The sequence below is a fragment of the Culex pipiens genome, chromosome 1 (assembly GCF_016801865.2).
Source record: "Culex pipiens pallens isolate TS chromosome 1, TS_CPP_V2, whole genome shotgun sequence".
Classification (NCBI taxonomy): Eukaryota; Metazoa; Arthropoda; class Insecta; order Diptera; family Culicidae; genus Culex; species Culex pipiens.
In genome coordinates this window covers 131,698,881-131,715,440 of record NC_068937.1, presented here as the reverse complement: position 1 = coordinate 131,715,440, position 16,560 = coordinate 131,698,881, and the positions used below count along the sequence as shown (strand labels likewise).

Here is a 16,560-nt window from a genome sequence, read left to right as displayed (position 1 = left end):
AAAAGGCATCCCCGAATCCGATGCAATCGACAGAATTTGATTTTATGTCCACGCGGACTGATGCGAATCTGGTAAATTTTTTAACATAAAAAATCGAACAATTTAAAAAAAAACCATGCGTCTCCTCCCAATTATATGAGCCATCTACAAGAATATGGAAGCGCCTGGTGCATAGCCATTTCCTTTAAGCACAACGGAAACAACCAATACAAATGTATAAAAAAGTTGTCAAGTTCTCGGGGGGTCCACAGCTAGCATTTTTTGTACGATTATAAAAAATAAATATTAAAAGTTTAAAATTAATTTATTTAAAAAACATATTTTTTGAATTATTTATTCACTAAAATTTTATGTATCTCAAAGGTCTATGGGTACTTCGGGATGTCCATGGTCATCCAAGGACTGCCTGGAGTTAAGATCTACGAGTCTACCGCCGTAACAAGCAAGAGGTCGTCGGATTTTGACCCCGGATCATGTGCGTATAGCATCAGTGCATATGGTAGACTACTATATGAATGTGTTGGGATGTCCATGGTCATCCGAGGACTCCCTGGAGTTAAGATCTACGAGTCTACCGCCGTAACAAGCAAGAGGTCGTCGGATTTTGACCCCGGATCTTGTGCGTATAGCATCAGTGGATATGGTAGACTACTGTATGAATGTGTTGGGATGTCCATGGTCATCCGAGGACTCCCTGGAGTTAAGATCTACGAGTCTACCGCCGTAACAAGCAAGAGGTCGTCGGATTTTGACCCCGGATCTTGTGCGTATAGCATCAGTGCATATGGTAGACTACTGTATGAATGTGTTGGGATGTTCATGGTCATCCAAGGACTGCCTGGAGTTAAGATCTACGAGTCTACCGCCGTAACAAGCAAGAGGTCGTCGGATTTTGACCCCGGATCATGTGCGTATAGCATCAGTGCATATGGTAGACTACTATATGAATGTGTTGGGATAACCATGGTCATCCGAGGACTCCCTGGAGTTAAGATCTACGAGTCTACCGCTGTAACAAGCAAGAGGTCGTCGGATTTTGACCCCGGATCTTGTGCGTATAGCATAAGTGGATATGGTAGACTACTGTAATAATGTGTTGGGATGTCCATGGTCATCCGAGGACTCCCTGGAGTTAAGATCTACGAGTCTACCGCCGTAACAAGCAAGAGGTCGTCGGATTTTGACCCCGGATCTTGTGCGTATAGCATCAGTGCATATGGTAGACTACTGTATGAATGTGTTGGGATGTTCATGGTCATCCAAGGACTGCCTGGAGTTAAGATCTACGAGTCTACCGCCGTAACAAGCAAGAGGTCGTCGGATTTCTACCCCGGATCATGTGCGTATAGCATCAGTGCATATGGTAGACTACTATATGAATGTGTTGGGATGTCCATGGTCATCCGAGGACTCCCTGGAGTTAAGATCTACGAGTCTACCGCCGTAACAAGCAAGAGGTCGTCGGATTTTGACCCCGGATCTTGTGCGTATAGCATCAGTGGATATGGTAGACTACTGTATGAATGTGTTGGGATGTCCATGGTCATCTGAGGACTCCCTGGAGTTAAGATCTACGAGTCTACCGCCGTAACAAGCAAGTGGTCGTCGGATTTTGACCCCGGATCTTGTGCGTATAGCATCAGTGCATATGGTAGACTACTGTATGAATGTGTTGGGATGTCCATGGTCATCTGAGGACTCCCTGGAGTTAAGATCTACGAGTCTACCGCCGTAACAAGCAAGAGGTCGTCGGATTTTGACCCCGGATCTTGTGCGTAAAGCATCAGTGGATATGGTAGACTACTGTATGAATGTGTTGGGATGTCCATGGTCATCCGAGGACTCCCTGGAGTTAAGATCTACGAGTCTACCGCCGTAACAAGCAAGAGGTTGTCGGATTTTGACCCCGAATCTTGTGTGTTTAGCATTAGTGCATATGGTAGACTACTAGACCATGAACATCACAACACATTCATACAGTAGTCTACCATATGCACTGATGCTATACACACAAGATTCGGGGTCAAAATCCGACGACCTCTTGTTTGTTACGGCGGTAGACTCGTAAGTCTTAACTCCAGGGAGTCCTCGGATGAACATGGACATCCCAACACATTCATACAGTAGTCTACCATATCCACTGATGCTATACGCACAAGATCCGGGGTCAAAATCCGACGACCTCTTGCTTGTTACGGCGGTAGACTCGTAGATCTTAACTCCAGGGAGTCCTCGGATGACCATGGACATCTCAACACATTCATACAGTAGTCTACCATATCCACTGATGCTATACGCACATGATCCGGGGTCAAAATCCGACGACCTCTTGCTTGTTACGGCGGTAGACTCGTAGATCTTAACTCCAGGGAGTCCTCGGATGACCATGGACATCCCAACACATTCATACAGTAGTCTACCATATCCACTGATGCTATACGCACAAGATCCGGGGTCAAAATCCGACGACCTCTTGCTTGTTACAGCGGTAGACTCGTAGATCTTAACTCCAGGGAGTCCTCGGATGACCATGGACATCCCAACACATTCATACAGTAGTCTACCATATCCACTGATGCTATACGCACAAGATCCGGGGTCAAAATCCGACGACCTCTTGCTTGTTACGGCGGTAGACTCGTAGATCTTAACTCCAGGGAGTCCTCGGATGACCATGGACATCCCAACACATTCATATAGTAGTCTACCATATGCACTGATGCTATACGCACATGATCCGGGGTCAAAATCCGACGACCTCTTGCTTGTTACGGCGGTAGACTCGTAGATCTTAACTCCAGGCAGTCCTTGGATGACCATGTACATCCCAACACATTTATACAGTAGTCTACCATATGCACTGATGCTATACGCACATGATCCGGGGTCAAAATCCGACGACCTCTTGCTTGTTACGGCGGTAGACTCGTAGATCTTAACTCCAGGGAGTCCTCGGATGACCATGGACATCCCAACACATTCATACAGTAGTCTACCATATCCACTGATGCTATACGCACAAGATCCGGGGTCAAAATCCGACGACCTCTTGCTTGTTACGGCGGTAGACTCGTAGATCTTAACTCCAGGGAGTCCTCGGATGACCATGGACATCCCAACACATTCATACAGTAGTCTACCATATGCACTGATGCTATACGCACAAGATCCGGGGTCAAAATCCGACGACCTCTTGCTTGTTACGGCGGTAGACTCGTAGATCTTAACTCCAGGGAGTCCTCGGATGACCATGGACATCCCAACACATTCATACAGTAGTCTACCATATCCACTGATGCTATACGCACAAGATCCGGGGTCAAAATCCGACGACCTCTTGCTTGTTACGGCGGTAGACTCGTAGATCTTAACTCCAGGGAGCCCTCGGATGACCATGGACATCTCAACACATTCATACAGTAGTCTACCATATCCACTGATGCTATACGCACAAGATCCGGGGTCAAAATCCGACGACCTCTTGCTTGTTACGGCGGTAGACTCGTAGATCTTAACTCCAGGCAGTCCTTGGATGACCATGAACATCCCAACACATTCATACAGTAGTCTACCATATGCACTGATGCTATACGCACAAGATCCGGGGTCAAAATCCGACGACCTCTTGCTTGTTACGGCGGTAGACTCGTAGATCTTAACTCCAGGGAGTCCTTGGATGACCATGGACATCCCAACACATTCATATAGTAGTCTACCATATGCACTGATGCTATACGCACATGATCCGGGGTCAAAATCCGACGACCTCTTGCTTGTTACGGCGGTAGACTCGTAGGTCTTAACTCCAGGCAGTCCTTGGATGACCATGGACATCCCGAAGTACCCATAGACCTTTGAGATACATAAAATTTTAGTGAATAAATATATCAAAAAATATGTTTTTTAAATAAATTAATTTTAAACTTTCAATATTTATTTTTTATAATCGTACAAAAAATGCTAGCTGTGGACCCCCCGAGAACTTGACAACTTTTTTATACATTTGTATTGGTTGTTTCCGTTGTGCTTAAAGGAAATGGCTATGCACCAGGCGCTTCCATATTCTTGTAGATGGCTCATATAATTGGGAGGAGACGCATGGTTTTTTTTAAATTGTTCGATTTTTTATGTAAAAAAATTTACCAGATTCGCATCAGTCCGCGTGGACATAAAATCAAATTCTGTCGATTGCATCGGATTCGGGGATGCCTTTTCTCTCAGGAACGGATGAGATATCGTCAATCCCTTGACACAAGTTTTGTTTTGTCGAGTAGTGTTATGTTGTATTTTAATGAATACCGCCATCTCGATGTGGCTTCAACACAGACCAGGGGCGTTTTCTGGGGTATGGTTATTGGTCTTTGCCAATGCATTGGATTGTTTCAAAATTAATTCTTTTGAAACATTCTTCTATTTTGTTGAAATTTTGATTTCATGGGTCATTGTTAGGCTTAGTGATTTTTCACGCTCGAAAATTGCAAATTTCACGGGGACCTCAATTAAAAAACACAAAATTTCACGAAAATTTCGCGGAACGTGAAAAATGGTAAAATAACTCTGAAAATCTTATGTTTAAATCAAAGAAACTACTTTTTAAGCTTCATTATACATTATTCTTCACTAAACTAAAAAAAAAAACTTAACTAAATTTGAACGCGACACAAAAAAAATCTCCTAATTTTCAAAAAAAAATCCATCTGGTTTATGGTTAATGGTTCAATTTATATTTTGAAACAAAATGTAGGACATGCTTATTCTCATTTATTGAACTGCTTTTTTTTAATGTTCGACGAATACAGCTGAACAGTTTTCGCTGATTTGCTTCTTTTTTATCAGTTAACATTTTATTGAATTTCATATCAAAACAAGATTTAACAATCTTGTGGATCCAAAATTAATTAAATAGTTTGAATTTTCTGCGACATTGAGCCCATTCAAAATAATTTTTAAATTTTTCATCTCAATGCAAAAATAATATAATTTGTAACGAAATCGAAATTTATATTGAAATGAGAATAGAATACAAAAAAAGGTAATATTTTTTAACTTTCACGAGAAACATCCACCCAAATAATCAAATATCGTTAAAATTAAACAGGAATCAGAAAAAAAAATCTTAAGTGTTTTTAAAATGTGATTTCAAAGATAAAAAATACTCTTCATTTTATTTTGAAAAAAAAACGAAGCTTGATTCTTTTAATTGGTTTTGAAATTATTATTTTTTATTCATTGCTTGTTTTTATTAGGTCCTTTTAAGTGCTGTTAATTTTGAAATTATACCTTTCAAATAAAATAGTAGTTAAATTTTTACTACAGCGGATGAAATTTAGTTAGTTTCTAAAAAACTGAAAAATCTGAACAATTCTTCAAATGGTTCAAATTAAGCTTTTCAATTGAAAAATAATAAAATTTACTTAAATAGTCTTTATGGTAGAAATATTTATTATGATCTCATTTGAAACAAAAAATCAGAAAATTGATAAATTTCAAGAATTTCAAACCGTCTGCGAAATCGTCAAAATCCAATAACCCTATACTATTTATTTAAAAAGGGTATTTCACTCGTTCTTAAGATTATTTTCATTCCTATTTGAGTTTGATGAAATATTTTGAGAAAAATCGTTACAGTTTCAAAAAAAACATAAAATTTCACGGGATTTCGCGGAAATAGTCAAATTTCACGGATTTCACACTGTCCGCGAAATCGTGAAATTTCACTAACCCTAGTCATTGTTGTAATTCCCAGAAGTATATGTCTTTTTATTCAGAAAAGTATCGATTTCACAGATTTAATGAATGCCTTCAAAAATCCATCTTCCAATAGGAGAATAACTTCTTGATTTCATTTTCCGTATAGATTACAATATTCAGCCTACAAAAAAAAATACAGGTAGTGATATCATACAACAGGGTTGCCAGATCTTCAATGATCATTATTTTTCTGAAGTGTTATCCTTTTTTAGTGATGATAACTCTTGGCAGGGTTGTCAGATCTTCAAATCTTGACCTATCCAAATTGTAGGATGATTTGAGTTAAAATGAGATCTTTGTGAATCCAAGCTAAAGTCTTCAGTTTTATATCTAAAGTAAATTTTCAAAACAACTTAGGTCTTATGAGTTTCTGTGCAGATAGGACTTTTTGAAAATTTAATCTAGATTCCACTCTTTTAGAAATTCCTTCAGAATTGAAAAGCCCAACTTTGGGCGACTTCAACGATAACCCCTCGCTACGCCTCTGGCGTCGACCCTTCGGCCGAAGGTTTGGCCCCGTTGACAGCCTGCCTGCCAAGTGGTTCTCCCATCTCGCTTCTTGAAGGACTTCGACAGCGGCCGGATGGACGTGGGACGCTAGCTAGCTAGCTGGAGAAAATTTATTCGAATGCTACCCATTCCTTCGAGCTTCCAAGCAGCATAAAAAGGGTGCCCTCCCCCCCAGTTTCCTCCCCTTTTTTTTCGCTTACCCGAGTACTCTCTAACCGAGTCCGAGATAATGAAAGAGCGATAAAATTAGCGAAGGAAATATGTTGTAAAATAAATGTAATTGAATTTACGGTAACAAAACGGTCGTAAATATCGACCTGCGCGAGCCCGGCACAAACGGTTCGTCCCGCGCGGGTTAACGAGATTCGTAGGGCCGGCTTGCGTGTCTTGGCCAGGTTACCGTTGCATCCGTTGAGGCCCGGGCTCGGCAATGTGACACAAAGAAGATCGAGCGCGCGGGTATTTGCGCTTGCGGCCGGGACGTTTTATTTATTTTATATTTTTGTGATGGTCGCGATGCTTGGGATGCAGCAGCTGAACGACGTGTGACTGAGGAGGAGTTGGGGTTGGAATGTCGTCATCGTCAACGGGGGGATGGGGTCCACGAGCGAGGACCTCCGGGGTGCTGGAATGCGCGCTTGGGACACTAACGAGATTGGCAATTGGTGCACAAGTGCAGTCGATGACAGAGCGCGTTGGGGATAGAACGTTGAAGGAGAGGTATTAGGAAGCTAATGAATCCGAGTCGATGGGTGGGATCGGTTTGACGTGGCGTTGATTTGATTGCAGATCTTGAGGGTAGATTGGAGAGAAGTGGAAGATAAGTTGTTGATAGTAGTTATTAGGATGTAACAAAAATGACTTTTTGGCGGGCATTCAAGGGTTTGTTCCGGTGGGCATACTGAGCCCAAATCCCAAATATGAACTTGATTGGACGTAACAGGAGCTGGCGCTCCGCCCTTCAATTTCAAATGGGATTTAACCCATAAAAATACTTTTTTTCTAAAATGTCTATTTTTGAGGCACTTTGGCCACCAATGCGTTTACCAAAAACATAACTGGCGTGTAGGCCAGATCCTTGCGCATCTTTTGGTATATATAACATTGAAGTTTGGAGCACCCTGGAGCTCGGTACAGACCTTCAAAGTTTGGCATTTTTTCGAAAAATCGGCCCCGGCAAAAAAGATATGCGTCGCTCCTCGCGACGCCCGAGACGCCATTTGATTTTGCCGGGGCCAATTTATCGAAAAAATGCCAAACTTTGAAGGTCTGTACCGAGCTCCAGGGTGCTCCAAACTTCAATGTTATATATACCAAAAGATGCGCAAGGATCTGGCCTACACGCCAGTAATGTTTTTGGCATTTGTGGCCAAAGTGCCTCAAAAATAGACATTTTTGAAAAAAAAGTATTTTTACGGGTTAAATCCCATTTAAAATTGAAGGGCGGAGCGCCAGCTCCTGTTACGTCCAATCAAGCTAATATTTCGGATTTGGGCTCAGTATGCCCACCGGAACAAACCCTTGAATGCCCGCCAAAAAGGCATTTTTGTTACATCCTAGTAGTTATACGTTCTGAAGTCACCAAAAACCATACAAAAGCTAGTACAAGTGCCCAACAGCACCTAACCACAGCCGATTTAAACACCGTCATTCCCACAAGCTGCCACGACCACTAGTTCTAATCACTCCATTTAGGCCGCTACGGGTAATAAATCTGTCCGGCGTGGGTCAACCTACTCGCCAGCCAAATATCTCTCCCTCCCATATGTGCCCAAGGACAGAACGATGGTGTGAACGATACGTGAATGGCTGCTGGCTGTGCCATTCACTTTGTGTGTTCTGAACAACAACAGCAACGACCACGAACCGGGGGTAACAGTTATGCGAAGGATACCGAATCCGATTCGATATGTTGCACTTGTGGCTTGGCGGTCTGACCAGAAGTGCCGCCACTGCCGACGGAATGGTAGAACCTGTGGCCGGAATGAGGTTATAAAAATAGATCAAAATCGTGATCAGCTTTTGAGGGGTTTCTGCAAGTTTTGGTCCTCCAACACCGTTGGTGAGAGGTGACAAAATGTGGCTTTTGTGTGGATTGACATTGAATGGGAGGCTGAACCTGCTACACTCTGTCTGGACTGAGCCGATAATTGATCTCCAGGCTGCCCGTGGAGTTGGCATTTTCTGTGGAGCAGCTCATAACGGGTTTGGCTGGAGGCTTTCCTTATTTAACTAAACGACCCAAAGTCGCGATGGTTGGTAATTTAATTAAAACAATATGGACCGACTGGTGCCAGACGAGACTTGAGCCCGCAAGAAAAATGAGGTGTTAATAATTATTTGCACGGTTGGTGGCACGTTCCCTATCCTTGATCTTTGGGTTCAGGTTTAAGCACTTTCGTTACTTCTATATAAGGTACACGATTAAACCCACAAACTGCCACATAAATGCGCGGGGTTGTCTCAAGTCTTCCTCGAGACCAAACCTCAAAACCTCGCAGACCTTTTCCAAACAAACCTTGGCCGCCGTACTCCAGTTTCTAGCATATTGTTCAACGTTCAAGAAGGGCCATCGTTGTTCACTTGGCCACCGACTGGAATGTGACATTGTGGAAAACGCTTTCGGATGCTAATTTCAACCCCTCCAAACTTTGGCTTACACGGCGCGCTCAACTTGATTTATGCCATCGTGAAGTCTTAAGGCAGGGTCTTAGAAGCGCGCCCACGCAGTGACCGACCACCACCAACCACTACGGGGGACTTGTTAAGGTGCAAATTGTACTGCTTTGGAATTATTTACACACTTGTACAATGTTGTTCTGCAGCGGCTTTGTGCGCGTTGGATTGGAAGCAGCGCGCGAGAGAAATAAACGTAATCAGGTGTACTTAATCGTTATTAATCATTATTTATGGAGGATTGCGTGTATTGTGACTCGTCCATAAATAACATTAACATTCCCGGCGGACTTACACTGCATAGCTGCATGGCTCAGAAAATGACAAACATTGCTGGAATGTGTGAAAACAATTTCCGATCGTTTGTGTCGTAGGGGAATTCAATTTGCTAACCTGAATGAAGAGTGTTCCGTATGACATTACAAATTTCAACAAGTCTAATTGGAGTTAAAACACAGCTTTTTGTAGTCCTACAGGACATCTCGTTTTGCAAGCTACAAAATGGCATTGGCATTTAGCCGTCACCTTGAAGAAGTGACATCATCACCACCGGAGGACCCACCTCAAGATATCAAAAGGTGCCGCCATTTAGTTCCACAACTCGCTCAGCACTTTAGGTACAAGCCACCCCTGTCAGCACCCATCGTTAATCGAGTATTTATCGAGAGCTGGGGTTCTAGAGTACGGTACGATCGCACTTCCCCCTTTGCAGGACATAAAATTTAATGAAGTCCTGCGCGTGCGCGCGCCCCTCGAACCTACAAAGTAGACCGACCGACCGCGTTGCCATCGGCAATAAATTTGTCAAATTAGCTCTAATTAATTGATGCGACAACAAACTGGTTCTGCAGAATTCGCTGCGGGGCCGCAGGCGACGACCGTCAAGCAACGTTTCAAGATCATTATGGAATTGTTTATGTACGGTGCGTGGGATGTTCACGACGAGGTTCATGGCTCAATCTAGCAGAACTAGCTCTCTCGCTCGCGATAGTAGGGGGCAAGATTTCCCAAGCGATGATCTCCGCCACGATCGTTTGCGTGATCTCTGCGATCTAGCTTTCATTAGGCTGGATGTTTTGATGACTCGGAAGATGATGGAGGTTCGTCGCCGGCGTTGTAATCTGACCGTTGAAATCTCCCTCTATTCTAATGATGATTAGGGCTTAGCCTATAGAATGACATGATGGATGCCCTTCCTTGACATCCAAACTGTTATTTTATGGCTTCCAGCGATATAATTTCCTGGCTGGTGGTCGCGCGAGTGCATTCCGGAAATGGACACTCTTGTCGCAGCAAAGAGCCGGCCACTGCAACATTGTTTCATCAATAGGGGTCCATCATTAAATCAATTATTCCCTGGAGGCGACCTCGGCCGCAGCGACCCAATAACCAGCAGCCAGGAACAGACCTACTAAACGAAACTCCAGCTCGAACCGACCGAAATGAAACTGTGTCTGTACGTGCGGCCATTATGCAAATAGTTGTGTCTCCCGCGGGTCTGCGCAGCGGAGATAAGCCGACGAGATGTCCCCACTGGAACCTCCCAAGCTGGCTGTGTGTACTTTCTAATGGTCAGGAGGACCGGGAGCAGCAAAAAAGGGCTTGAGCCATTATGGGCTATTATATTCTTGGGAGGGTTCGGTAAAGATGCATTGTGAGTGATAGGAAATCGTCAAGCGGGAAAGTGTGTCAAATAGGGAAGTAGAAGCGTGCTGATGGCGGCAAGTGGTAGTTTCAGAAGATGAATTGATTTCTATTCAATACTTTAATTAAGTTTGTTAATAGCAATAACACACTTCTAATTTTTTATTTGCATCTAATGAGAAGATGAGAAGAATTGAAAGCTTTCCCGTTAGAACTGAGAACACACGAAGGATTCGAATAACAATGTAAAGGTCGTTACCACTCGCCTCCTTAGACCATTCACCTACCCAAAAAACCGACCAAGTCCATGTGAAACTTACATGATGATACAGTGGAGATTTTCCCTTATCCTGTTAAAAATGTCGAGCATAATATTATACGGGTAATTCTCTACCAACTCACACGAAATCGGGAAAAGTTGCCCCGACCCCTCTTCGATTTGCGTGAAACTTTGTCCTAAGGGGTAACTTTTGTCCCTGATCACGAAACCGAGGTCCGTTTTTTGATATCTCGTGACGGAGGGGCGGTACGACCCCTTCCATTTTTGAACATGCGAAAAATGAGGTGTTTTTCAATAATTTGCAGCCTGAAACGGTGATGAGATAGAAATTTGGTGTCAAAGGGACTTTTATGTAAAATTAGACGCCCGATTTGATGGCGTACTCAGAATCCCGAAAAAACGTATTTTTCATCGAAAAAAACACTAAAAAAGTTTTAAAAATTCTCCCATTTTCCGTTACTCGACTGTAAAAAATTTTGGAACATGTCATTTTATGGGAAATTTAATGTACTTTTCGAATCTACATTGTCCCAGAAGGGTCATTTTTTCATTTAGAACAAAATTTTTCATTTTAAAATTTCGTGTTTTTTCTAACTTTGCAGGGTTATTTTTTAGAGTGTAACAATGTTTTACAAAGTTGTAGAGCAGACAATTACAAAAATTTTGATATATAGACATAAGGGGTTTGCTAATAAACATCACGAGTTATCGCGATTTTACGAAAAAAAGTTTTGAAAAAGTTACTTTTTGCGTTTCTCTTTGTTTCGTCGTCCGTGTCTGTCGCGGGTGACCATGAACGGCCATGATCGATGACGACCAACTTTTTCAAAACTTTTTTTCGTAGAATCGCGATAACTCGTGATGTTTATTAGCAAACCCCTTATGTCTATATATCAAAATTTTTGTAATTGTCTGCTCTACAACTTTGTAGAACATTGTTACACTCTAAAAAATAACCCTGCAAAGTTAGAAAAAACACGAAATTTTAAAATGAAAAATTTTGTTCTAGATGAAAAAATGACCCTTCTGGGACAATGTAGATTCGAAAAGTACATTAAATTTCCCATAAAATGACATGTTCCAAATTTTTTTACAGTCGAGTAACGGAAAATGGGAGAATTTTTAAAACTTTTTTAGTGTTTTTTTCGATGAAAAATACGTTTTTTCGGAATTCTGAGTACGCCATCAAATCGGGCGTCTAATTTTACATAAAAGTCCCTTTGACACCAAATTTCTATCTCATCACCGTTTCAGGCTGCAAATTATTGAAAAACACCTCTTTTTTCACATGTTCAAAAATGGAAGGGGTCGTACCGCCCCTCCGTCACGAGATATCAAAAAACGGACCTCGGATTCGTGATCAGGGACAAAAGTTACCCCTTAGGACAAAGTTTCACGCAAATCGAAGAGGGGTCGGGGCAACTGCTGTGTGAGTTGGCGGAGAATTACCCATACAATTTCCGTCTGCAAAAGGAGGTTGGTATTGCTTTACCGTTTTAGGCAGCGCGAGGGCTGTCACTTCATTCAACCGGATTTAATCTGTATCAGACTTTGACTTTCCTATAATTTCACTGCCTGCCAGTGGAAATTGCAACGCGTTTTATTCGCGTTTCATGCAAAATGTAAAGAAAACCACAATGAAAATTTGATTTCAGAAATAGAAAACAAATACTAGACTACAATTGGTTATGTTTGACAATATACGATTCCTTTAATCAAGTCGACGTCATCGTGCTATCTTGTCACACCCGCCATTTCGACGTTTCGAGAAAAACGCGTTTTAATGTTTGACCTTGAATAAACAAAAACTAGAGCACGCAATGTAAACAATATCAAACACGTTTTGTTTGGCTGACCATTATGTGCATTGTCCCGAAGTTTGGTTGAATTTGGTTGCTAGAGTCCCGAGTTCTATTTACAAATGTTTACGGTAGTCTAACTTGTACGTGCGTCAAACGCGTTCGGACCTGAAATCCCTTTGGCCAGTTGTCGCACTAACATCAATTTTCAGGGAGTCACAAGATAGCACGACAAGATTCAAACTACTTTCATATGTAAAGTGACAAAAATGCACGGAGATTTTTCGGATTTCGTTGATATCTCAGGATTGAAATCGAATTTTGGGGATCTGTGTAGGTCAAAAGGTGAGGCATTGTGAGCTGCACAAAATGGCGTTCTTAAGGGGTTACATACATGTAAATCGGCAACAATGTCAGAGGTGGGTTTGAGCACACACTTAAACTTTTTTTAAAATCTGTTTTCAGGGCATTAAAATATTACTTTTCATCTATTAACAAAACAAATTTGAAGACATTTCGTTGTAGGTTTGCCGAGATATAGCTATTTGAAGTTAGCATTTTCAAAAAACGGGTGCCACGATATCTAAACATTGCTTCGATCAAATTGGATCAAAATTTTGGTGAAGACTCGTTAAACCGGTCTCGTGTGCATGACGAAGGCCGATTTTCAAAAAGTTTATTTTATAAAAAGATAAAAATATTTTTCTGTTTTTTCTATAAAAAATCGCCCGTTTTTGATTTTTGTATTTTTTGCAAATTCAAAATTTCAAAATCGGGCTTCGTCATGCATACGGAATATGTCTTGGGAGTCTTCACCCAAAATTTCAGCCAATTTGGTCCGTCTCATCTCGAGATATCGTTTCACCCGTAAATCAACTTGGTGTTCAGGGAAAAACGCTCAGAAAGTTAGACAGTTTGCTTTGCGCATGGCAAAACTCTGAGCTTAAATCGTCTCTAACTCAGTTAAATCATGAAATACCTTCATGAAACTTTCAGGAGTGTTTGAAAATCATCTTTTAAGTTGCTTTAATAAATTTTCTGTAATATGAAATTTTAAATTTTCTACATGTATGTAAACCCTTAACTCAATTTGACCCAAAATGCACTTACGACAAGTTAGCACGACGGCGACGAAGTCAAGCATAATGCTTATAATGTATACTTCCGCAAATAAAACAAAAACAATTATTACAAAAGTGCAGTTAGGCAAGATTGAAGTGTGCTGCAACCGACTTAGTCTATTCACCATGCAACGATCTCACCTCGAAAGAGGCGCAAAAAAAGAAAAACGGGATTTCCACAACTATTAGCCACAGTTTATCTGTTTATTATTATTTACCGTAATACAATAAAAAGGCAAACACTTTTCTGTGTGAGAAACGAAAACAACAAAACACTCTCTGGCGACACTTTTGCGGTAAAGCTCGCGCTCGCTCTGGCGTTCCCTTGCAGCACACCGTCGCGGTCGCTAAGTGTTTTATAATCGTTTTCCTCTTAACCCATTGCACTACTCTGCTGACTGCAGCAAGGGGGTTTGGCTGGATGCTGGGTCCCTTGGTGGACCAAATTTTCCGCTAAGGTCCACACGAAGTTGTAAACAAAAGGAAATTGCTGGATAAGTGTTGGCTTGGCCCCGCCACAGTTGTTATGCTTCGTTTTTTTTATCTCACTGCTGTTTTTTTTATTATTTTCTTTTATTTTGTCATAATTTGACGGTTGCCAGTTGAGTCGGGCGCCCCCGGGGCGGAATGTTTTTCCTTTTCGGGGGCCTGGGTCTCACGGCGAGAGATCTTGAACAGATATTTTCAGGAAGTGGGGGCAAGGTATGTGCGGAGGTCACTGGAAAGGTGATAAAATATAACAGGATTGTGCCGCGAGCGCTGCAATCTTGGCTACTGGAGCACCATATTTAGGTGAGGGCGAGGGTAAGATGCTCTTGAGTGTTATAAGCAGTAAATCATTTGAGGAATCCGGAACAGAATGCTTAAGTTATTTGAATTTTAGGAGAGGATACATGCTCTTTAAGGCGTCACTTTTTTAGTTCGTTTGAACTGATGTCGCAAGGCTTAAAAGCAAAGAGTCGATATCAACAGCTTAGAATCTTCAGCTCGTGCTCGAAACATCATAATAAACACAACATCCCATGAAGTTCAGAGGGCCAACCAAGAGTATATACCTGCTGCCTCGCCGACCGGCGGTGGACTTATTGGGAACCATGTCTCCGTTCTGCCGTCAACCCAAACATGTCACAAATGGACAAATGTAATTAGAAATACATTTATCACTGTCACCGGGGCCACCGGTGGCCGACGTTGGCAAGCCCGGGTTGCCTTTCTGGGTGAGATCACGTGCAATTGCTCAAGATTTTGTTTTCTGTGTGTGCCCCCCAAGCTCATGAAGCATTATTAATATTAATTCCTTGCTTGTCGATAGATTCGACGACGATGTCAATCGATAATTGCCTCATGGTGAGGGCTTCTAATCTGCGACGAGACCATAAACCATCACGGTAATGAACCGACTTCTAGGGCACCCCACTCCGGACCAGTTTCGTCCTGCGCTGTAGAGTTGGACGATCTATCAGCGAGATTGGAAACTGTCTGCGCTGTGTAGCGATCTGGGAGGACTTTCTTTCAGATGTTGAATGGGTATGATGTGACATTTATAGGTTATGATTAGTTGCTTTTGATGGCAATTGCTTTGAGCTGTGCAAAGGTGAACTGTGGTAGAAGACACAGCTTTGAAACTTTCAATTCAAATTTACCACATAAGTCTTGAGTGAAATTCAATATATCTATTTACCAAATTTATGTTCGTTCGACCCTTATAACATGTATATTTCTCAAACCCTACCTCTCACTAATATTTGCTTTTATTTCTTCTCTTTGTTTTCCAGGTGAGTGATCACGATCTCGATCCACTTCAACGCACCCTCGTTCCTCGAAGGAAACCACAAATTCTTACTGAGAGACCAAACTTTTCGGGACTTCCGTTCCCCTTTCACGGCTTTGCGGGTTCTGGGCCTCGGAAATGTACGCACACTTCGCCGACGAAGAAGCCCTGCAAGTGCCCCGTGGCTACCGTATGTGAACGAACGAATCATGATCGTTAAAGCATTCTGGTTTCCACAGTCAGAAGTCCCGTGTCGGTAATCTCGGCTCTAATAAATCGTAACCCTTGCAGCGATTTCACATCGGAATAAATCGCTCCAATTATAAGTGTTTCCTTTCGCGAGGGTTTGCACATGCACTGTGGGAAAATTTCCGCCAAGGTCAAGAATTTCGTAAAAGTGGCCATTACCACCGTGTAGCAATTTGTTCCCGAACCAATTGACACTGGCAAATTAATTAACCCCGGCTAGTAGTCGTGAGTTGAACTCCATATCAACCGGCCTAATTGAGCTGAGCAACCTCGTTTAAAGTTCCCACACGAGACTTCATCGACCGTGAAAGCGGCGAACCCTTCCAGTTAACCCTCAGATGTAGTGTGCTCATAAAACATACTCACGTAAGTGCTTGCGCAGACAAAAAAAATGCTACAAGGTAAAAGAAAACAAACAAACACGTAAAAAAGCTTAAACTCATAACTTAAAACCTGGGCCGCGTCCATGAAAAGTTTTTTATAAAACAAACGATATCAAGCTTCAGCTACACTGAAATAAAAAAAAAGTACAAAATTCCTTTATTCTAGGAATTTTGCCCCCTTTCCTTATTTAGTAATTTGGCTTCCTTCTTCGCAAGAAGTAACCAAATTCCTAAATTTGACAGCATGCTTTGCCAGCCTAAATTGACCAGTGGCGCCAACTTGATTTGATTAATTGAACTGCAGAAAAGTCCCGAAAAAGCTTGAAAGCTCATCAAAGCTTGCATCAAAGCGACATCTGGTGGTGGAATAATTCTG

At 42.0% G+C, this 16,560-nt stretch overlaps 1 protein-coding gene across 1 annotated transcript in view; it reads left to right on the top strand.

Annotated features, from left to right (window-relative positions):
* LOC120417849 (cadherin-99C) overlaps positions 1-16,560 on the top strand; it is a 204,877-nt gene that overhangs the window by 66,928 nt on the left and 121,389 nt on the right. The window lies entirely within an intron of this gene.